Below are 23,411 nucleotides of genomic sequence, written 5' to 3'. Positions count from 1 at the left end.
GGATTTTTCATTATTTCACTTGGCGAAAAGGTGGTATTATGGAGACTGCATGATCTCCCAGCAACAGGCGTCCCTCGTGGTCAAAATACAATCATGCACTTTCAAAGGAGTGACAAATCTGTCCAGCTTTCAGCATAAGGACACCAGATTCTGTTTAGTCACCGCGCACCCCCTCTTAATCTATGGAAGGGAAAACACTCTACAGCTCTGGGAGTGCAGAACTCTAACGGGGTCCTCCTGGCCGGCTGCTTTACTTGCTCCCCAGGCCTGTTATTCTGGGCACTCGGTTTTATTTTCTTGAACCACAGTTTTACTCTGTTTTTGGAACGTGCACATTCCCTAACAGCCAACCGGTTTGTTCTGTGCCTGTATGCATTGATTTTATGAGTTGGCAAGCCAGCAAACGCAGGAACAATTAATCACTTCTAATAACAGTTTTATAACAAAACTGAACAAGGAAGCAAAGTACAGCTCATAGGTCCGGTTCTCCCATCTCACCAGGAGTAACGAGGTACCACTTCACCTAAGCCTCTTTTTAGTCCAGGTACGCAGAACCTGGTTTTGAATTACTACAGTATCTAAGGAAGAGTTCGTGTCTGGCAATAGCATCAGCTCTAGGGAAGTCTATGGATGTCTTCAAGCTTTGGGCAGGATGTCAGGAATTCCCCCTGGTATGTGTTTCCTGGATGTACATTAGCTAGTGATTCTGGTCTCACTCATACCAGTTTTACTCTGGTGTAATCCACTACTTTGGACGGAGTTACTCCCGATTTACAAACTGGTGTAGAGTCAAGTCCTTAATGAATAAACACCAGCTGTATAAATAATGGCAAGTGGGGCATCTTTATTTTTCAGCTGATGTAGTAAGTTATGTTTTATATTAGAAATGCCTTTGTCCTGCATCTGTCTGGGCAGATTTCCCCTCTAAATGCACATAATTAAGGTCTCTCTTAAACATTCATTACATCCCTTCTTAGTCTAGAGATGGCTGAGGAGACCTTCATGGTTCCTCCTTCTCTTATTGAACACCTTTGGAAAAAGGACCTTTCCCCCTAGTCTAGACAGGGGATTAGAGGTTTTCCCTACAGGTCTGGCATTAAGAACATTGTTAGGCCAATGGGGAGAAGCTCCTACCGCTGTTTGTATTTTACAATTGTCTCGGGATGTCACTTCAGCACCTTCCATGAGCGCTAATTTAAAAGGTTAGGCGTTAGGGTTTGTCTAGACGAGGATAACTGGATTTTTCAGGGAGTTAGCTGATATCTGTTAGCTAAGATTTTTTAGAATACAACTTGTGCTAGTGACACAGGATTTTAAAATGTGCCAGTGAAGCCAGGTTAGCTAACACCTTTCTGAAACCCACCCTTTATCCCATTCTAGACATTCTGCTCGAGTTCTCCCCCTGAGGAACATCCACACTTGATTACAAGCGCTTCAGCACAGATCAGGATTTTGCCCTACCCCGTATGACAGTATTCCAAACGATCAGAAAAACTTTGTGTAGTTACTCGGCTGAGGACAATAGGTTGTCCTCACCTCTTCCTCTTCCCTCACGACCCACCTCTTCCCCTTTGCCTAGGCCAGTCCGCCACTTCCTTTTTTACGCAAGAGGTGCAAGGCTTCTAGCCCAGCCAACAAGGCTCCAATTTAGCACAGGTCTCCTCCGACCAGAAGCAGTTGAGACAGGTGTGATTAGCAATAGTCTTTATTACCAGGTCTCTTAGGGAAAAATTAATAAGGTCAGACAAAGCACTGGCAAGTCCCGTCTTTCTCCTGGATATTGAAAGCCTGACAGGCAACAGAGAAGCGCTTCTCTCCTGTGCTCAGGGCTTGAGGCATGATGCAGGGAGGTTGTGTAGGGGTCTCCACAAGCCTTGCTTGCTGTAGGGCGGAAGTGAACCGGGCTTCATTCAAAGCACCATTAGGACGATTTGAAGGAAGAACCGTGAACGCGTCACTCTACTGGCCGAAGCCACACCCAGCAGGTAGACGGCATCGGTTGCCAGGGAAGCTGAAACTGAAGCCGCACCAGTGAGCAGCCGCTCTGCGGGCTCCTTGTACTGGGGAGGGGAGGGTGCTCCCCCCAGCAGAGCACGTCTGAGCCCAGCTCGGTTAGTCGGCATTGGCCCAAGTCGCGCACCGCAGCAAATAACAGGTATGGGAAGGACTCCTCTGTCCGGACAAACATCAGCAGAAAGAAACCGTATCAATGTTCTACCAGGAGTGAAAGACACTTTATAATATCACCTTGGAGCAAGGGGACAGCTGCTCTCTTTGGGCCTGATCTGACCACCGTTACTGAGTAGCACCTTTCGCTAGCCTGGGAGCCATCCCCCTGAAGACAAGATTACTCACCGGGAGAAAGGGTGGCAAACTCCGGCGCTGTGAAATGAGAAGGAAGCTGTTTTCCGCACTGAGAAGTTCTGATAGTCAGGCTTCATCGAAGTCTTTAAGAACGATTCAGCCTACATTCCCCCTAGACTGGTGCTTACATTTTAGGCTGCGCAGGTCCGGACATCTTACTGAAATCTGTTTAATGGGGGTGGGTGGTTGGACAGCACTTTCTGAAAGTCAGTCTCATGATGGTTAATCTAGCTGGGTATCAAAGAATTGAGGCACCTCAGATCACTAGTCACTTGGGTCAAATGCTTTATCAAGGTCACAATTCCTACAGATACCCAAAAAGAAAAGGAGTACTTGTGGCACCTTAGAGACTAACACATTTATTCGAGCATAAGCTTTCCTGAGCTACAGCTCACTTCATGGGATGCATGCAGTGGAAAATACAGTAGGGGGTTTTTATTATATACACAGAGAAAATGAAATAAATGTGTTAGTCTCTAAGGTGCCACAAGTCCTCCTTTTCCTTTTGCGGATACAGACTAACACAGCTGGTACTCTGAAACCTACAAATACCCAGTACATTGTTCACAGCTCCCTCCCTCCCATACCATAAAAGACAACACACAGGCACAACCCAAACACCGCAACAGCAAAAGGAAAGACACAGTGTCAGGTCCTGCCACTCTTACCAACACTGGTACCTTCCTTTACCAATGGCCCCACTGAAACCAATGGGACTATCTGCGAGGTACGGGATTGCTGGCTGTCAGTAAAGATGGTGGCGAAATCTAACCCGGGGAATGTAACACCGCCCCAGCAGCAAGGCCTATGCTCTCATATCAGGAATCACAGTAGCTCTGGCAACTCTTCTCAATGGATCTTATCTTACTAGTCAAATCGTTCTCTCTCAAACCCTGTCTGCAGAGCTAAGGGAATCCTAGATTGTAGCCAGTTTTGCAAATGATGTATAACATGGAGCACAAGGAAACAATCAAAATACTGGTCACAGTGCTCTCAGCACTCATGTGTGATTACTTGGGAGATACTTAGATTTCTATTATTCTTTACACCTGTTTCCCCTGCACAGGCAACAGATCTATGGGTGAGGGAACTGGATTCTGTTCTTACTTTTACTGTGTTTGCAAATTTGCAATGTTCTTTTAACCACAAACTGGCTAATTTACTAAAAAAAAAAGGCCACCAATTTTCTTCACCTACAGACTTTGGAAACAATTTTCCTTGATACACAGGGGATTCATGCACCTAACACCTCCTTCTGCGATGAGATTAGAACTCTTTTGAATTTAGTATATATCAATATAGAAATGTTTAGCTACAAGTTTGTTTATTTAGAAATAGTAATGGCTCCCATTGCTTCAACAAATGGATGCTTTACATCATCACTGCACCCTCCAAAGTGAGATTACTACATAATAAGGTAGCCTAATTTAAATTGGTTGTTGACTTACTACACTGCTTTTCTGCAATTTATTTGAACAGTATTTTGTCTTCCACTGTACAGACCCTTTATAAATTGCATGATTCATTAGACTGATCTTATTTCCTATACATGTAATCAATATTTCTAGCACCACAAACCCAACCATATTTTAAAATGTAAAGTGTTAAAATTGTATGTCAATTGCGCCAAGACAAATGCAATTATAGGATAAATAGTGATGTTAAACGTAGTGAAGCAAGGTTTTATTTTTCCTTAGTTGCTTATGGCATCTGCATTACTGCATACTTTCCATTATTTGCAAATTACACCAGACTAATTGAATAAATGCTTTAAAAATGGATCCTGAGTGCTGGTGTAGAAGCCCAGTGGAAGTGGTTTCTTAGACAACAGCTGCCCACATATTGATCTGACAGTAGGTAGGTGGAGGGGGTAAAACGATTATGTTGATGTACGGAGCTGTTGATTGTTTAATTGAAGGTAAAATTTTTAGCTTCACTAGTCAATTACTTGATCTCATTAAGTCCTTAAAAATCACTAACATACCATTCTGACTGAAGCAACTGCACCTTGTTACTATATTGCCTAAGGCATTAGGAAAATCATCTTGCTAATGGTGATTAACAAGTGTAAACAATGATATTTTTAGCATCCGAATTAGCTTTCTCTGTGTGAGAGATATCAGGTATTTAAAGACAAAAGTGCTATGAAATTTCAACTATTGAGTTCATGTATCTTTTAATTTTAGCACTTGATTATATATGCACAATTAGTGTATATAGTAGAAAGAAAAGGAGTACTGGTGGCACCTTAGAGACTAACCAATTTATCTGAGCATAAGCTTTCGTGAGCTACAGCTCACTTCATCGGATGCTGTAGCTCACCACAGCTTATGCTCAAATAAACTGGTTAGTCTCTAAGATGCCACAAGTCCTCCGGTTCTTTTTGCGAATACAGACTAACACGGCTGCTACTCTGTATATAGTAGTAAAAGCTGGGTGGGGGGAAAGTTATTATTTTCTGCAAATTTTTTCCCTTGCAATAAATGTAAGCAGAAAATATGGTGGAGTTGTTTCATAGCTAAACAACAACTGTCAACGATACAGTACAGAATATATCTGTTGCTTTGGAAGAATAAAAATCAATTCATGCAGCTTTGGTACCTAAAATGGAGGAGACAAAAAAGAGCCCGAGACCTATTATAACAATGTGTGACAGTATGAAGGTGCAGGGCAGTAGTGATCCCCAGGGTAACAGAAATCTCGGATGTCAAGGAAGCCTAATACAACATGAGGTTTCATTAATTAGGGAGTAACTGGTGCAAGACCATATACAACACCTACCTCAGACTTCGATTTACTTAACAGGTTAATATCGGAGCCTCGTTTAGAACTCAGGAGTTCCTGGCTCCTACCCTGATTCAAAATCCACTGAGCACCCAGCCTGTTTTCTTTTAATGTTTCCTGTAAAAAGCATTCAGTTATTAGAGAGAGTGCAGCGGCTGGGTACTCGGTCTATGTGTGGAAATGAGTTCCCCCCCTCCTCCAGTGATGGTATTTTAGCTGAATTTGCTTATCTTTAGAGAAGCAATCGCCATGTGATCTGAACGTGGTTTGATGTCCTCGTAAACGGATCTACCTAAAGACTTGTTCGCTGCTTAGTGTAAAGACACATCACGAGATCATGAATTCAATGAAAGGATAGATAGATTAGGAAGTGTTTTTTCTCACCATGGGCTAGCAGTGGAAAGAACAGGCTGCCAAACAAGGTAGTTAAGGCGAGTAGCATTAAAGAAACGTAAGGCTGCAATAGATAATTTTTTGGAAACATGCAAAGTAATTATATGTGCTGACAGAGGCAGCTGCTTCAAAGCAGGAGAAAGTGGACCTTTTCTTCCACCAATGTTATATGTTTCTCCCCGCTTCGTGCGGTTACAGTCATGTTCAATGCTGACAGAAAATCAACACCTTGGGTAGCTTCAGAGAGCCATTTTTGGGTAAGTACTTGGTCTGTTTTCAGAGCTCGGCAGGCTGGGTTACCAGATTAGCCAGGAGTATTTTGAGAACTCAAAGATATCAGGGACCTGATTCTGCTCTCACTTACACGAATGTAAATCAGGAGTAGCTCCACTCACTTCCATGGAGTTACACTAGCATAAAATTGGTGTGAGCAGAATCAGGCTCCAAGTGTTTTGGTTGGGATTTTCAAAGTAATCTGAGACCCCAGATCCAACTTGAAATTCAATTGGAATTGGTCACCTAACTCCTTTGAACATCTCACCTTTTGAGTTCAGCTGGTCTTTAACACATAACAAGGCACACCATTTTAGAACACTTTCTAAAAATGTCAGATCTGTAAATTAATTTTGCATAGGGACATGCAGTGAGGTCAGCTTGCAATTTTATGGGATGAAGATGACATAGAGCTCAGTATCAAAAGTTTCTCTTGACATAAAGATGAACAGTTTTTGAAGAATCTCTCCAAAGTATGAGGCAAATTCAGGTTTCCCTTCCATTACAGGTGTGAGGGCTTTCTTGTTCCAAGAGTATGGCGTTCTTCAGCCACTAGAAAATGCTCTCTCTACCTATATTGGATTTTCCCTATCTGCTTCTTTCGTAGGGTAAATTATTTTCCAAACTCAGATTGTTTTTAAATCCTCCCTTATGATTTTATTACCATAAAGCTAGTCATTTGTGACCTTATCCGTAGTTTCTTTCTTTGGGTATTAAATAATTCCCTCCTCTTAGTATGTAGAGATTCTGAACGATGAAACTGATCCTTTGTTTGCTAAATGGTGATTCCAACAGAAGAAACCACAGCCTTTCAGGCAGCAGAAGTGAAAGAACCTGAGCCATATTTTGTCAACATGAAAGTCACAACACCAGGGGATCAATAGCAAATCCAGACCATTCCCCCTTTCTTTATGGTTAGCTGGTGGAGGTTGGGAGGGTACCCAAACTTTTTTCTGTTGTTACATTGGGTCACGATCAGGTAAAAGTTGAGAATCAATTCCGTGAAAACCAGACAATCGTGATTTAGTATTTCCCCCACAGTTGATTAGAAAAGCTACTTTTTTCTTTCTATTTTGACAGGGCATTCCCATTTTTGGGGTGAGGAAGGGAATGTCTCAAACCTTCAACACCTTGTTTCTACTTCTGCAAGTGGGCAGAAACTGTAAGAGCTGTACAGATATGTAGAGCTACTCTGCTGACTCACTTTGGCTGATCTCATTCTGATGGCAATCATAATGTCACCAACCTGTCCTGCCAATTTGGTGTTGAAAACAGTTTAGCTGCTAATATAAATGGGACACAACATTTGCAGCACTGGTACAGAAAGCATGATCGAGCCTTCCATCGTATTCTGGAATGATGCAGAAATTGTTTGTGTCTTTTTAAATAGTTAATCCCTTTTCATCATTGATTCAGGGGGACCTATTTCTGATAGCTATTGTCAACAAAGGATACTTTCCTAGTATAACAGGGAGGCTGTAAATCCATTTCAGCAGCAGAGATAAGAGGGCTGATAGTTCTCCTGTGAAGGGAGAGCTAGGCTGTAAGAAAATAAGTCTTACAAGGAGATGTTCTGGGAAAAGTCAGCTCAGGAGAGAGTCTATGGCCAAGTATATGTTGAACTGTTTTGAAGTATGGCCCTGCTTAAGGTTTCTGGGGTTTTGTGAGAAGATAATGAGGAAACTGAATAAAAACAACTACCAGGCAAGGGAGTGAGTGGTAGAAGAGCTTAGCTTGTTGCATTTGTTATTATAGGGTGCAGCACCCTCCCACTTACAGCACTGCACATTAGAGGCACTGAGACCGCTTTCTCTCTGCTGTTGGTAAATACCTTTTAAAGTATCTGGCTGTCACCAAAGCTCGTACAACGACGTTAAGTGTCAATTATCTCTAGATCTCTGAAGGATATGTGCTGATACATGGTTATGTACTTAGGAGAGTCACTTGCTGAATACAATATAAAAAAAATCAGTGTAGTTCTTCTGAATATACAAAATATTAAATTTTAAATGGTAAAGAGGTCCATATTTTCCACTCTCTAGTTTTGTTTCCCTTTTGTGTGTGTGTGTTTTTCCATATTTCTTTTCAATAGGTACAGCTGTGACAATTCAAATCTTTATTCTGAGAGTTATAAAACTGCATCCATTCTATGTTCTGAGTGTATGCAAAATATAGATCTACAGGATAACAAACTTAACATGCTGACATCTGTCAACCTAGACACTTTCCTTCCCTAAACAGTAACCCTTTATATTTCTTAATATTCCATGGCCTGGGAGTTAGCAAATATGGGTTCTGTTAGACTAACTAAGAACATAAGAATGGCCATACTGGGTCAGACCAATGGTCCATCTAGCCCAGTATCCTGTCTTCTTACAATGGCTGGTGCCAGATGCTTCAGAGGGAGTGAACAGAACAGGACAATTTATCCAGTGATCCATCCCCTGTGGTCCAGTCCCACCTTGTAGCAATCAGAGGTTTAGGGACACACAGACAATAGGGTTGTGTTCCTGACCATCTTGGCTAATAGCTATTTGGGAGTTGAATTCCAGAGTCATGGGGCCAGGAGTTCAGATTTTAGAACTATTAGAAGAATTTCTCAGCCATCTTGGTAACACACAGGAGGGACATGGTCACTTTCGGCCCAATCCTGTGAGATGTTGAACACAATTCAGAAGTCATTGGCTCCCAAAGAGGGAGGAAAGGGCACATAGGATCTTGAAGGATAGGGCCCTTAGATAGACACAATCCAAATGACCTGCACCTTGTATTGTACTTAAAAACAAATAAAAAAGATAGCATATACTTCAGAGACAGCTATAATACGCTCTGTATGTCTGGCTTTGCTAAGTAACGGGGCAGCTGCATTCTGGGCTTGATTGAGCTTCAGAAGTAGCTCAAAGGGAGCACATTGCAGCAGTGCAATTTGGGGTGCCCAAAGGCATGCAAAATTGTGGTGACGTGATTGGAAATTGCACTTGGGACCATGCTTGTCAATCATGCCGCATTGGTAGCTGGGAAAACTCATTCAGTGGGTCGGATTCTTTTCTCACTTACACTGATGTAATTCAGGAATAACTCAATTGAAGTCAGCATCACACCAGTTTTAGTGAGAAGGCTCAGTGTCCTTTAAGACTGATGCACGTACACTAGTCACAATGATTTTCATGCTGGGCTAGCAATGTGAAAAAACAGCAGCTATAGAAATAGCCATTATTCTCCTCTTTCCTCCAACTCAGTGAAAAAAGAAGGGGAGGAGATAGAGAGCGAGAGCTAGAGAAGGTTGAGAACTCAAGGACCAAAAATCCTGGGATCTCTGCTTTTCCCAGCATACAATAAACATATGCATTTTTCGGTATCCTTTAAGAAAAGGATTCTTTGGTGATATTCCCAGGGATTTATCTCGCACTCTGTTTCTAAACGAGTAATCAGAATCAGAAACTACCCACTCCACAATTCTGTTAATGCTAAAAGTGCAAGTTTCTCACACCTGTGAAAATCAATATATCGTGCTGGGAACACCTAGAAAAGTACGTTGTAATATCGCAGCGTAACCTCCTCACTTATTAGGTAAAGATCTTATTCCGTAATGGATAACTTTAAAAATGAATCTTTTTCATATGACTACTTACAATTATTAAGCTATTTAACAACCATGTCGGATGATGCTCCTGCCAATATCGGCTGTGATTCTATTAGTATATCCCCTTTTAACTCTTACTGATAAATTAAATTGCTGATGTGCTTTCTTACAATGCCTAACTGTAGCTCTAGAAGACTATTTATCTAAGCAATCAGGGAAGTTAACTGTTCACTGGCAGCGTAAGTGTCTGCAAATAGTCTCTGCAATAACATATTAGCAGCCACTGCAAATGGAGAAATATGAATTAAGCATATAGATCTTGTTCCTGTCCTCTCCCCCTTATTTTTGCATGTTTGCTGATACATTTGTAATGTCAGAAATGGCTCTGAATGTTGAGCAGTAGATGTGGGAACTGGAGCATAAAATAATGTCTACATTTTAGCCTTTTTAATCAAGAGGAAATGCTCTAATGTGGGATATAGATTTAATGCAAAACTAAATATTTGACCTTATGTTTTTTATGTCAGTAAATTAGCCAGTATTTATCAGAGTTTTCAAAACTAGGGGGTTTAATGCCTCATTTGACATGATTTTGTCACTCCCAGACAGAAAGCTGATTAGCCATCCATTTATGCCATTATTGCTGCTGCTTGTAGCACTATATGAGGCTAATGAAGGGTCAGTTGCCATTTCCTTATAAATCTTGGTTTTCGTCATTTATAACTCATCAATTTTAATGGCCCATTGGCTGTAACATGGTAGACAAGTTTCAGACCAAAAATAAGATTTTGTTGGTCCAAAAATAGCTTAAATTGACCAAGTCACTTTTAATTGAGTGGCCAAAAAAATATGTTAATACTGTATTATGGCTTACGAAGTAGCCAAAGCTGTGCTTAAAGTTACAGCTCAATGTCAGCACTAAACCCCTGTTTTCAAAATCTCATAACTTTCTCCAAAAAACCTCCTTCTGAACTGACTTTTCTGTGCATTTGGAAACAGGGAGGAATCTCTTGTGGGAAGTTTTAGTTAGGGAAGCAGAAAAAAATATACACTTCCCTTCAAAACTGCATAGTTGAATAAAGGCTTGGAAAGATTAGATTTTTATTGGTAAATGTCAGGAAAGTCAATTCCACAAGGCGTGCATGCGCACACCCCCAATGAAAAAATATCTTCATTGATAAATAATCAAAATGTATAGATAGACAAAGTAAGAAAAATGCTGTTGAAGAATTTACTAGAGTTTGATATAAGGATATTTACTTTGTATATTTTTACTTGTGATGTCGACAATTTGATTTAAGTGTTCTAAAACTTTAGATTTTTGAACCTCAATGCCTACTGTTGTTCAATAATTACTGTCTGACCCCCTCATAATTTCCCACAACTGTGAAAATGTAAATGGATAAAAACAAAAAAAGCTTAAAAATTGATATCTGTCAAAATTATATAAAACATTAAATTCTGCCAAGCCTAGTTATAGAGGGGAATTTTGTGGTTAGCGTTATGCAAGAGGTCAGCTCTTCTGGCTTTAAAACATATTAATCTATGAAGATATGGTCTACTGTGTGAGATGGATCTTTTTCTACGCTGTGAGAGAAGGAGAAATGTTCTACTGATACCGTGTTGTGTTGGACAATGTGATAGATTGATGCTGATGATGCTGGACCCAAATCTGCTTGTATTACTCACACCAATAGTTCTGATTTCTATTATTTCTCCCGCTGTTTCCCATAGGAAGATGCTTCATGTTCACAAGGATATCAGTGGAGGTGTTTAAAAAATCCATTTTTATATTGTATCAAACACTTGACCCAGTACTGGGATGTGAAAAAGCTAGACTCAGTCAGACATCAGTGGAATATTTTTCAAGACTTGACATATGCTATGATGGCAGTGCAAGTACAAATGGAATGTGGAGGGAAAACTATTTTGAAAAAAACTTTGATGTGGTTTAACAGAGGTTTAATTTTTAAAGGATGTAACATTTTAAACCCATTTTTAAACACCTTTATAAAGCTTCTAGCATGCTAGCAAGCCATCTCTTCCCTGAGTACCTCCCCTCCCCCAACACACACACCTTTCAGATGACACTACAAAGCGTCCAGCAGGTCTGGGAGCCTTTGTCTTGGGACCCTGGGCTGTAGATTTACATTTCATACTTCAGAGTGCATGGCATATTACAAGGCATGGGAAATTTGAAAGCACAAGCATCCTGGGCTTGCAGAAAGGTTGCTGGGACTATTGTGCCCCATGGATGCCATCTTAAGAGCAGCGGATATTCTTTTTGGTATTTCCTCTGCCCTCAATCACTGGGCCAAATTTTCTGCTGTCAGGAAATTCTACATTATATTTCGTTCATCAACAGTAATAATCGTATTAAAAGACAAGAGCCCAGACCCTTTGAGGTTCTGAGCACACTTAACTCATATTCACTTTAATGGAAGTTGAGGTCACTCTCAACTTCATAGGGCATAGCCCCAATTCTTAGCCGGGCAAAACTTCCACTGCAATTGATAGGAACCTACTCTGGACTGAGGGTCCAATCCTGAGTCCATTTAAGTTAAAGTGTTTTCACTGACTTCAATTGGAGAAGGATCTACAGCAGGGATTCTCAAACCTTTCTATAGCATGAGTTAACTTGTAATAAAGAGAGCATCTCATGAACCATCTCCCCTCCCAATTGCACTCCAATTCATGATCGTACATCATTGCTCTAGCAGCCATAGTAATTTCTTGCATGGGAGGAACTGAATTGTGTGTGTGTGTAATTGTAATTGTGTGGGAATTCCTCATGGGTGGGGCAGAGGAAATTGCCATACACAAAAGCAATCTTGCAACATATAACCCATTCCCCCAGTTCATATCCTTGAGTCCCTTGGGGACCACTGCCAGCTAGTATAAGTTAGAATTACTACCTTTGCCATATCTCAGGTCCTAACCTCAGTACAACTCAGCCAAACTCAGTGATTTTGGGCTCATCATTTTGAATATTCTTGGCTTTGTGTGTGTAAAATCTTACCCATAATGTTGCATTAATATAGTGATTTGGATTTTTAAAAGTACTGAATTTGGTCACTAAGCTAGCATAGTAGTCATTTGGGGCAAGATTTTTAAAGGTATTTAGGCACCTAAAGTTGCAGATAGGTGCTTAGTGGGATTTTCAAAACTGCTTATGTGCTTAACCGCTACTGCAATCATGACTCACCCTGATGCTTTGTAAATACTATTAGGCACCTATCTGCAGTTTTTAGTACCTTTAAAAATCTGGCTCATGGAGCCCATGTTCCTGTATGACATAATGTAGAAGCCCATAAGAGGACTTGCAGAGACACAGTAAACTTTCTCTTTTACTGTCTTACCAATTTAACACAACATACTTGTGTATGGTTACCCAGAATCAACAATTGGTAGTTATGTTTCTTGGTTATGTGACTGTTAAAACACATTAACAAGTGACCATCAAAACTCTTTTGATTAACTTGTTCAAGATGTTTTTAGTCTAAAGCATGTTACACAAAATTGTTCGAATGTAATCTACTTATTTGCAATAGGTTCCAACTAAATGTCTTGAGTTAGCTAAAGAAAAATTAACCCTAAACTAGTGCAGCTAAGTACCTGTACATGAGATTGTAACTGTGGTACATCTGTATTTTGATTTTTTTTTCTTGCAGAATTTTTGGATTAATAGGTTTTTACTGCACTTATTCCTATTTGAACATCAAAAAAATCACCAGTCTCTTCACTGCCTAGATTGAAAGTACTTTAATGCATTAATTATGGATACACTGAACACTTCTTTTGTTCATTTTGTGTGGTTAATGAACGACAAATAAACTTGTATCTAAAAATGTCACACCAGAATTAAATAAGTAATATTGCATCAGAACGACATTTAAAAAATAAAAGTCTTGTGAAACTTTAGGAAAAAGTGACCAATTCCTAATGCTTTGTTATTTAAATCTACTATATAATCAACACAAAGATAATGTGTATGCATGTTTTTCAGCTATGCAAGACTGAAACCATGATCATAATCAGGAAAACAACACAAACCTGCTCAGACACAATTACCAGGGTTAATAAATGACTAATACAGAAAATATGAACATTTCAGTCTGTTTTTCTTTGGATTTATTGCAAAACTGACTCAAATAAGTAGCTCAAACTATTGTTGCAGTGCATTAGAAGCATAGCGTATGAAGCCTACTGGGTGGAGGAATGTGCTCCAGCCCATTAATCTTTAAAGGAAGCAGTAGACAGGTATTTTATGGTTTCACAGCTCTAGCTGGGTCTGTCATTTTTTTTATCAGACTCTCTATGCTTTGTGCAGGTTTTAATGTTGCAAAGGAATGAAGGAAGGAAACTAGTTGCTAGACTGAAAGCACTGTGGGACAAGGACTGTCTTCTTATGCATTTGTACAATGCCTTATATCAGTGATTCTCAAACTTTTGTAGTGGTGACCCCTTTCACACAGCAAGCCTCTAAGTGCGACTCCCCACCCCTTATCAATTAAAAACACTTTTTAATACATTTAACACTCTTATAAATGCTGGAGGTGAAGCGGGGTTTGGGATGGAGGCTGACAGCTCATGACCCTCCCAGGTCATAACCTTGTGACCCCCCTGAGGAGTCCTGACCCCCAGTTTGGGAACCCCTGGCCTAGATGGAGAGGCTCTGATCAATTAGTGGAGCTCCCATAATACAAATAATACTAATATAATATTACTACATGACACTGTAAATCCATATGCATTGTTGAAACCAATCCCAATGTAGAGAACCAGTGCTCATCCCTGTAGCAAGGCAGTCTGCCCCTTTAAGGGCCTATGGAGCCAGGGAGCAGCAAGCCCTGGCCTAAGAAGCCCAGTAGGGAGGTGTGGGAATCAGTAGATCCAGCTAGGCAGAAGCTAATGATTGGTTCTGAGTCCCAGCTAGAAGATATAAGTGTGGACCCAGCTCTTTAAGAGAAGGAGGGTCAGGGGAGATAAATGCCTTCCTGGCTGGTGAGCCTGCCCAACCTGAAGCTAAGGGAGGACTGTAAACCTTGAGCTACTGTGGCACTGAGGGCTCTGCACTACCAGTCCACGCACACACCAGGATTATCACTTTTGTTACTTTCCCATATTTTTTTGTTTAGGTAATAGGAAAAGCCTGCCTTGAAGGCTAAAACAGAGTTGGGCAGAACTGACTGTTTTATACCCAAGCAGTGGATAGACCCACCAGATTACAATCGCCATTTCTTTAACTGATGAGCCCTACTGCAAAGAGTCTGGTGGATACAGACTAAAATGGCTACCCACAGATACTTGACTACAAAGAGTGATACTCTTCTATGTTTGCTGTGGTATAAGGTGGTTTTCTCTCTCCTGCTGTCTGAATGGGTTAAACAGCTCAGAGCAGAGCTTCAAAGTCAAAAACCAGTTACTCTAAGAAATTATAGTTCTTTTATAGTGTTGGAGGAATTATTAGTCACAAGTTGCCTACCAAAGTAGGCTTTGCAGACTGAGGATGGAACAAGGCTGGTTTCAACGTAGGCAGGTGGCAGCAAATGCATAGGTTGTTGCAGATGTTCTGAAAGACTCCAGTGGAATGAAGTTCTGCCTTCAGAAGAATGTGAATCAACAGTATAGATAAATTAAACAGTTAAAAACTCATTGAAAAGTTTTTTCAGCTTTGAGGTTCTCTTTTTTCTTCTTCTCCAGTTTCCTACAAAATTAACTAAGCAGCAGGGACCATGAATTTATACATATGCATAGGGGCCTATAACAGGGTGACTGTAATGGTTAATGTTCATCTGTAGCATGGAACTAAGAAATTCATAAGAGAGAAAAGATTACTCAAATGGGAGCTGATCCTGCAGCAGTCATTGAAAGCAGACCACTTTGCTCTATAAAAACATGAAAAAGTAAGCAAGACTTTTAGCTGGGCCTGACCCTGATTCCGTCCCACTCATATTAATAGGACTGCTTGCTTGAGAAAGTTGATCAAGCTGTAGCCCTATGTAGAATTTTCTTTACTAGATTCTGACACACTGGGGAATTCTTTGAAATGTTTCTATAAACATACATGGAGGAACATTTATCCTCTGCTCAAAGATGCTAGTGAGGGTCAAATAATTAATAGATTTACCTGCATTGGCTTGGAAACCCAAATGATCTCCCCGTTTCTCCTTCAATTTACCAAAGCCCCCCATAGCAGAGAAATGGGGGTGTGGGTAAGTGTCAGACCTCCAGGGCATTTCCTTTTATTTTCCATGGTCTTCTGTCTGGTGGAAGAGGGTTGAACCCATCTTTCCGCATAACAGAACTAGGAGGTTCAGCCACCAAGCCCCCCAGATTCCCCCCTGATCCATGTGGCTCTTAGGGGTTCATGGAGGCACATAAATCATCCATGGTGAGATGCTATGTGTGTGTGTCCACAGTGGCTCTGGGACATCCTGTGGCTTTCTGTGGTGAAACAGCTGCATTGTTGGGCTTCCCTGACTTGTGGCAGCCCTACACGTTTCCCTGCCTATTATACACTATGGATTCGCCGATGAAACCTAACAGGGGTCTAAAGGGATGATGTGCTCACAAAGGTACGTTCCCTGTCTTTAAAATAAGGACGCTAAGTTTTGATGCAATATGATGTAAGAATCTGATTACATTGGGCTACTTTAGTCAAATTTTGTTGGTTAACAGGATAGGATCTGAAGAGATACAATGCAAACATTGCACTGGGCTCCAGTAATAAATAAATAAAATGTCAGCAATGTCAGAATAATTCTCAGGCTTTGACATAAACCCAGCAAAAGACAGACATTTAAAGCTAAGGCTTCTCCATCCTTAATTTACCCCATTCTCTATAGCTATTTTAAAGAATGGGATGTTATATGAATATTACAACAGCTCCAGCACAGCCAGGTGATTTTAGGATAGTTAAAAAAGAAGACTCAGGGTAAAAAAAGACAGCTGTGATTTCAGATCTCTCTCTCTCTGCCGTGATGATATTCTTCCTTACATCAGATTCTGTTTATAGAATAAAGCTGTGTCATCTTTATCAAGACAGATAAAAATAGCAATCAGAATAGGCAAACCTAGTACAGAAAATACTAATGTAACACAGGACCAATGTTACCCTGACATCCAGTGCTCAGTCACTAACCTTTACCAGAGGATGAATGATTTACTGTGGAACTTTGTTGAAACTGGCAGTTTTGCTAGGTCCTGGATAATCAATGGGTTGGTTGAGAAAACAGGCCAGTGTAGAAACTGCGCTAGAAATACCACATGTGTGTACACTTAGAAACTCTAGGACATTTTTACAGTTATCTAATCAGAATGAATTGCAATCATTCAAGCCAAACCTGAACTTTGGCCTGTCTTCAGAATTGCAAGGACAGTTAGTCCCCTGCATTAGCAAGCATACTAGATATCTGGCCCAGTCCTTCTTTTACACAATTAGTCCCACTGAAGTCATTAGGACTGAGTAAAGTGAGCAATTTGGCCCATGCTGACATTTTCCTGAAAGAGTATAGAAGATCAGCTGCTCAGGGCACTGAAAGAAATCATTTTGAGATTTGGTATAGTGGATATACACCATTTTGTTTTTAACTTTTTTTTTTAAATTTTCGAAGACCGAATGAAAGGTTTCAGCCTAATCACAGCTTATTCACAATTAAATATATAAAACACATCAGTGCTACCCCTTTACTGTCACATGCTGCCAACCACAGAGCGGGCAAAGTGGAAAAGATAACGCATACTTTTCCCCGGTAAGATCCACAGGGTGGAGATGGTGGTGGGAGAATGATGTACCTCTCAACATGTCCCTGATCCACCCACTCCGTCCTTCTTTCAGCCCACCCAGTCTTCCTCTTCTGCAGCATTGGCCCTTGATGCCCAGAGAGGGCTCTGACGAGTCTGGTGTTGGGCAGTGGTATGGTATGTAACCTATCGCTTAAATCAGCCTCTGTACCAGATGACTGGAGGATAGCTAATGTGAGGCCGATTTTTAAAAAACGCTCCAGAGCTGATCCTGGCAATTACAGACAAGCAAGTCTAACTTGATTACCAGGAAAATTTGTTGAAACTATAGCAAAGACCACAATTATCAGACACAGATGAACACAATATATTGGGGAACAGTCAACATGGCATTTGTAAAGGGAAATCATGCCTCATCAATTTATTAGAATTCTTTGTGGGGGAGAGAGGGTCAACCAACATGTGGATAAGGGGGATACAGTGGATACAGTGCACTTGGGCTTTCAGATAGACTTTGACAAGGTTCCAAAGACTCTTAACCAAAGGAAGAAGTTATGGGATAAGAGGGAAGGTCCTCTCATGGATCGGTTACTGGTGAAAAGATAGGAAACAAAGGCTAGGAATAAGTGGTCAGTTTTACCAGTGGAGAGAGGTTTATAGCAGCAGTCCCCAAGGGTCTGGGCTGTTCAACATATTCATAAATGATCTGGAAAAAGGGGTAAACAGTGAGATGGCAAAATTTGCAGATAATACAAAACTACTCAACATAGTTAAGTTCAAAGCAGACTGTGAAGAGTTACAAAGGGATCTCACAAAACTGGGTGTCTGGGCAAGAAAATGGTAGATTAAATGCAGTGTTGATAAGTGCAAAGTAATGCACATTGGGAAATATAATCCCAACTTTACATACAAAATGATGGGGTCTAAATTAGCTGTTAACACTCAAGAAAGAGATCTTGGAGTCATCATGGATAGTTCTCTGAAAACATCTGCTCGGTGTGCAGTGGCAGTCAAAAAAACTAACAATGTTAGGACCATTAGAAAAGGGATAGGAAATAAGACAGAAAATACCATAATACCACTATATAAATCCATGGTATGCCCACATCTGGAATACTGCATGCAGTTTGATGGTCCCATAAAAAAAAAAGATATACTTTAACTGGAAAAAGTACAGAGAAGGGCTACAGAAGAGACTAGGAGTCTGGAACAGCTTCCATATAAGGAGAGATTTAAAAGGCTGGGACTATTCTGCTTAGAAAGGAGACAGATAAGGGGGATATGGTTGAGGTCTATAAAATTATGAATGGTGCTGAGAAAGTGATTAAGGATAGATTCATCAATGGCTATTAGCCAAGATGCTCTGAGTGTCCCTAAACTGGCTGCCAGAACCTGGGACTGGATGGATCACTGGATAAATTGCTCTGTTCTATTCATTCCCTCTGGGGCACCTGGCTTTGGCCACTCTTGGAAGACAGGATACTGGGCTAGATGGACTATTGGTCTGACCCAGTATGGCAGTTCTTATGTTTTTATGTTAAGTTCTAATAGTGTTGTGGAGATGACTGAATCACCTTTCTCCAGCGAAAAGGCAAATCCGTGCATGGAGGGTGAAAATTCATTTAACCAGTCAGTGCAGACACCAGGAGAGGCACACTGGGGGAGCTAAGGTTCCCCAGTCTCATAAGAGGGGGAACCTCTCTCTGCTTTTAGCAGTGAGGTGGGAGTTTCAGTCTTTTCCTTATTTTAATAGCAACTTGGCAACTCTAGGCTGGGCTGATCCCATGTTGAAGGCCTCAGTGAGGTTACTAGCTTATCACCTCTATTTTGCTGAGCTGTTATCAAGGGAAAGGTGTCTCAGCTCTTCTAGCCTGCTGAAGCCAATGCAGTGGTCTTGGTGAAGATTAATGGCTCAGCTGCTGCTGTTTGCTGGGCTGACATCAAGGCTCAGACCTCTGTCACGTTACTGGCTCAGTATCTCTAGTTTGAAGGCCTCTGGGGTCACTGGATCAGCACCTCTCACTTGCTGAGTTTATGTGATGGTGTTGACTACTGTGAGATCTTTCACTCAACACCTCTAGCAAGGTACCTAGGTAAAGATCTTTGTGAGCTCATTGGCTCAGCAGCGGTAGCTTGCCAGGCTGCTATGAAAGCACAGGTCTCAGTGAGGCTATTGGCTGAGCACAGGGATGTTAAGTGACTTACCGAGATCATGAAGTAGCATTGTTGCCGCCTCTTGCAATGGTAACATGCCTTGCAGTATTTGATATTTTCTTCACAGCCCCAGCTCTGCAGGCATTTGAATATGGCAGGATCTCATCTTTAATTAAAGGGGGAAAAATCTAGCCTTCATGGTTGCAGAGAAAAGCTTGAAATTGTGACCCAAGTGCACCCTAAATGCTCAGTGACCAGATAAAAACTTTAGCTAAAAAGTCATGTGATTTTTTAAAAATTATCTTATAGTTTGTGTGTGGGGGGGGGGTCTGACTCCTGATTTTTGAATGTTTGGGGCTTGCAGTACTGCAGCACCTCAGCAGAAGAGGCAAGACTAGAACCAGTGGTTGTATTTCCTTCTCCTCGTTGTTAAAGAGGCTCCTTCCCATTCATTACAGCTCTTATGTTTGCCCTCACCAGCACTGGGAGGGGGAAACAGTGATGCTGGCAGTTGCATCCAGTTCTCCAGAAATTCTGTTGACTTAAGAAGGATTCTACATGTGAGAATGGGGCACTGCTGAGTATAGTACCCCTTGTGGGTCGTTTGAAAAGATGCAACATATTACTCCGCAAGCACATATTGCTGCTCAAAGCATGCATGTTAGCTAGCTGTGGGGCTGGAGAGCAGACCACATCCTCTTGTGGTATGTGGCCTGGCATCTTAGTTACTCCATCTCCTTAGTAAGAAGTGGGAGGGCACAGAGAATATAAAGACCCTCTTTTCTAACCACCTCAGCACACCAAGATAGCAGATGACAGAATCAGGCCGTAAGGATGGGATTTTCAGAAGTACTCAATGCTGGCCTAGATGGTAAAACTCCCATCAAAAGCAGAGAGAGGCTAACGCTGTGTGCTTTTGGGAATCCCGCCCTTAGTGTATGTATCAGTGAGATTCAATATTGTCACACAGACAGTCCATCTAACATGAGCTCCTCAGTTTGTCACAACTCAAAGCAGTCTCCCAACCAGAAAATTAAAGCAAGAGTCATAGAGTTGTCTTCAAAAATTAAAATCAGTTTTGCTATTCTAAAGCATCTTGGAAGCAGGATGGACTAAACAGCGTTAGGGTCATTTTATTTATTTAAACAAGACTGTTTAGTCTTATTTTGAGGTAAATCTAATAATCCAGAAGAGGTTAACTTTTCCACTTTAGTTGCTAAGATCTTCTGAATTTTTCTTTTCTCTCTGCTGTTTTTATTGAAGATTGCCACATACTGCCCTTCCAGAGTCCTTTCTGCTGCATGCATCCAGTGCTCACTCATATGATACAGACTATGTGGTCCCAGGCTTGTCTTGGAATAAAAGACAACTTGCTTTATACTCTGAGGCCGAAATGGGCTCAGAGCAGCACCTTTGGTAATGCATAAAATACCTCCGAATCGGTGTGTCAAATTCTCTGTTGACATGTAGCTTGTGTAATCATTTAAAGCAGAGGCAAGTGAGTGTAAAATGCTACTAAATAGAACTCTAAGGATTTATATTCACATTGCACTGGTGTACATTGCTACACAAGGTGCAGGGCAATGGAAAGGCTGGCACCTGAAATTTGCCATGCTGTCAAACACAGACCCACTCCTCCACCCGGTGCTGAAAACAGTTGTCCTGATGATGTGGACAGGGTCAGCTGAGTTCAACAGCTATACGTGTAGCAAAGTGTGCTAGGAACCTAGGAAAGTGAAGTATCTACCATGCTTTGCTACCATTGAGTTTTGAACTCAGTTGACTCTGTTCGTGTGAGCAGCACAATTGCATCTAGCATTGGCTTGGGAAGAGAAGCTGCTGTGGTTGTTGCCCGATATCAAGAACATCAGTGTTACCAATTTTACGTGACTATATCCTTAAATATGAAGTCAAAGGGAACTATAATTATAGCATTTCACACTGTGCTCAAGGTCAGAACCAGACACCATAGGAAACATGCAATAAAAATGCAGTGCACAGAAAGCACATTTCTTAAAATGATCTATGCTAGTGCATAGAGAAAGGACAAGATAAGCTTAATAAAGTTACAACCCCCCATGATTTCTTAGAAATCATGGGCTGAATTCTATCTCAGGAAATGACAAGCCTACTCAGCCAGCATGAGTGAGAATAAGAGGAACCACCTGGCCTTTCTTTGTTCTAGCTAATTTACTTCCTCTGGCCCAATCCACTCCCCCGCCTTTCTTCTGGAGGACTGAGGTGAACGCTGGTTGTATCCTTGCTGCCTTTAAATATATATACGATTAAAGGAGGAGGTAAGTTTATGTGATTATCACCAGCTGACTTCACCATGTGCTTAGGGTATTGCTTTCTTACAGCTGGGTCTTCTAAAGTCCAAGCACTTTGGGAAGTCAGGCTGTGAATGGAATTTTTGCCATTTGCTTGCAGTTTTCAGTCAATGCTCCATAACAAATTCACTCTTCAGCTATTCAAGACTTCATCATATCATTGGAGCCAAAAGGACCATGAAGAAATCTTTGTAACTTTGGGACAAGAAAGTTAAAGACTTACATTGTCACTCTTAGATGATTTTCAGTTGGTTTAATTCTTCCAGGAAAAAAAAATGTACAAGTAAAAGTCATATCAGAGTTTATGAAATAAAAAGGAAGAAAAACAAAACAAACAAACCAACAAAAACCCTACCAACCACTAACTGGAACTTCAGAAAAATCATACAACATGAAATTTAATATGAGTAACACTTCCTGTTTTGGTACAAATGGTTCAAGAAAGATGGAGCTAGCAAGTAATTTGTAGTGCAGATAGTTTGTCCTTTCTACTCAAAAAATTAGTCTGACTCTTCATTTTTTAAACAGAGAAAATTCACACTGTTTAGCACTGTTCTCTCAGGTCAATTGAAAGCTACCATAAGTGTGAAAGACTATATGTCCTCTATGCAACAAGAACAAAAGCTTTCATAAGCCCTAAATATTGTTTCATTCAGGAAGTTATTCTTATGTGTATGTTTCCACAAGTATTATCAGTAGAATTAGAGGTAGCAGCAATATCCACAAGTTGTTTGGTTTCCTTCCCACACTATCAGACACTGAAACAACAAAGATGAAATGTTGTGGGAAACGCCTTTAATTGCAACACAAGTGGCTTTCCAGAAAAGATTTAAGGAAATTGTCTTTAAAGCAGAACTGTTGAAGGGATGTAAGAGGGATTTTTGCATGAAATGTTTTATTTGTGTAGCGCATTTTAAGGACACCTTGGTCCAAATTCTTTCCTGGTGTTATGATACTGAAGATGTGTTCGGGCCAGTGGACCATATTCTGATCTTAGTTATGTTAGTGTAACTTTCAAAGGAGATTTTTCTGGATTTATGCTGATGTAACTGAATTAAAGCAACCAAAAATCTTTACAGATTATGGGTCATCTCTGAAAAAGTATTCTTGTGAGTGGTTTCATTAAGGCGAAATTGATGCTTGTAATCTCTGTTGGGTCAGAGGTTACTGGCTATGGTGTATAAGCAGAAAAGAGCCAAACTTGCTTTACAGATCTCAGATTGTTTTTTCAGGATTCACAGTTACAAAAAAACATATTTTTACTTGTAATTTAAACAAATTTGATAATCGTGTAATTAAGAAACAATAAACATGGAATGCCACAGTACCATTTTACCGAATAAAACAGCATTTTAAGCTATTACTCTAATGAGACATATTTATTTTATAAAATTAGTTAGAAAAGACAGACTTAATAATGACTTTTCCTGTGCATGTTAAGCTCATACATGCATATGTAGCCTTATTGCTCGCTACACCTGGCATAGTCCTTATCTTAGCTTTCTGAACACTATGGGTCCTGGCTGGGGTGTAGGGACAGAGGAAATGCAGCTTGGATGTGCCTTATTCAGGGGTTACATGGGCCAGAGTGGCTCCCAGAGCAGGCTAGGCACCTCAGAGGTTATCATAAAGTGTGTCTCTCTTTTACTGGTCCTTAGGGGTCTTTATGGGGTGCAGAATTGCTGGGGTGCAGATCTGTCCTGGCCTTGCTGCCTCGTGCCCCACCTCCAGCTCATCCCCCACCCAGGGTTGCTGCAGAGGCAGCGCAGGGGCCTGCTGAAGGG

The 23,411-nt window shown here is 40.9% G+C and overlaps 1 long non-coding RNA gene across 1 annotated transcript; it reads left to right on the top strand.

The window, feature by feature from the left end:
- The first annotated feature begins 5,731 nt into the window (after nucleotides 1-5,731).
- LOC122466746 lies at nucleotides 5,732-22,957 on the top strand. The gene is made up of 3 exons (XR_006292507.1): nucleotides 5,732-5,798; nucleotides 21,483-21,551; nucleotides 21,765-22,957. It is a non-coding gene; the product is annotated as an uncharacterized LOC122466746 (long non-coding RNA).
- The last annotated feature ends 454 nt before the right edge of the window (nucleotides 22,958-23,411 follow it).

The sequence above is a fragment of the Chelonia mydas genome, chromosome 7 (genome assembly GCF_015237465.2).
Source record: "Chelonia mydas isolate rCheMyd1 chromosome 7, rCheMyd1.pri.v2, whole genome shotgun sequence".
NCBI classification, from domain to species: domain Eukaryota; kingdom Metazoa; phylum Chordata; order Testudines; family Cheloniidae; genus Chelonia; species Chelonia mydas.
The sequence above is the reverse complement of the archived record's forward strand: the minus strand, read 5'-3'. Positions and strand labels throughout refer to the sequence as shown.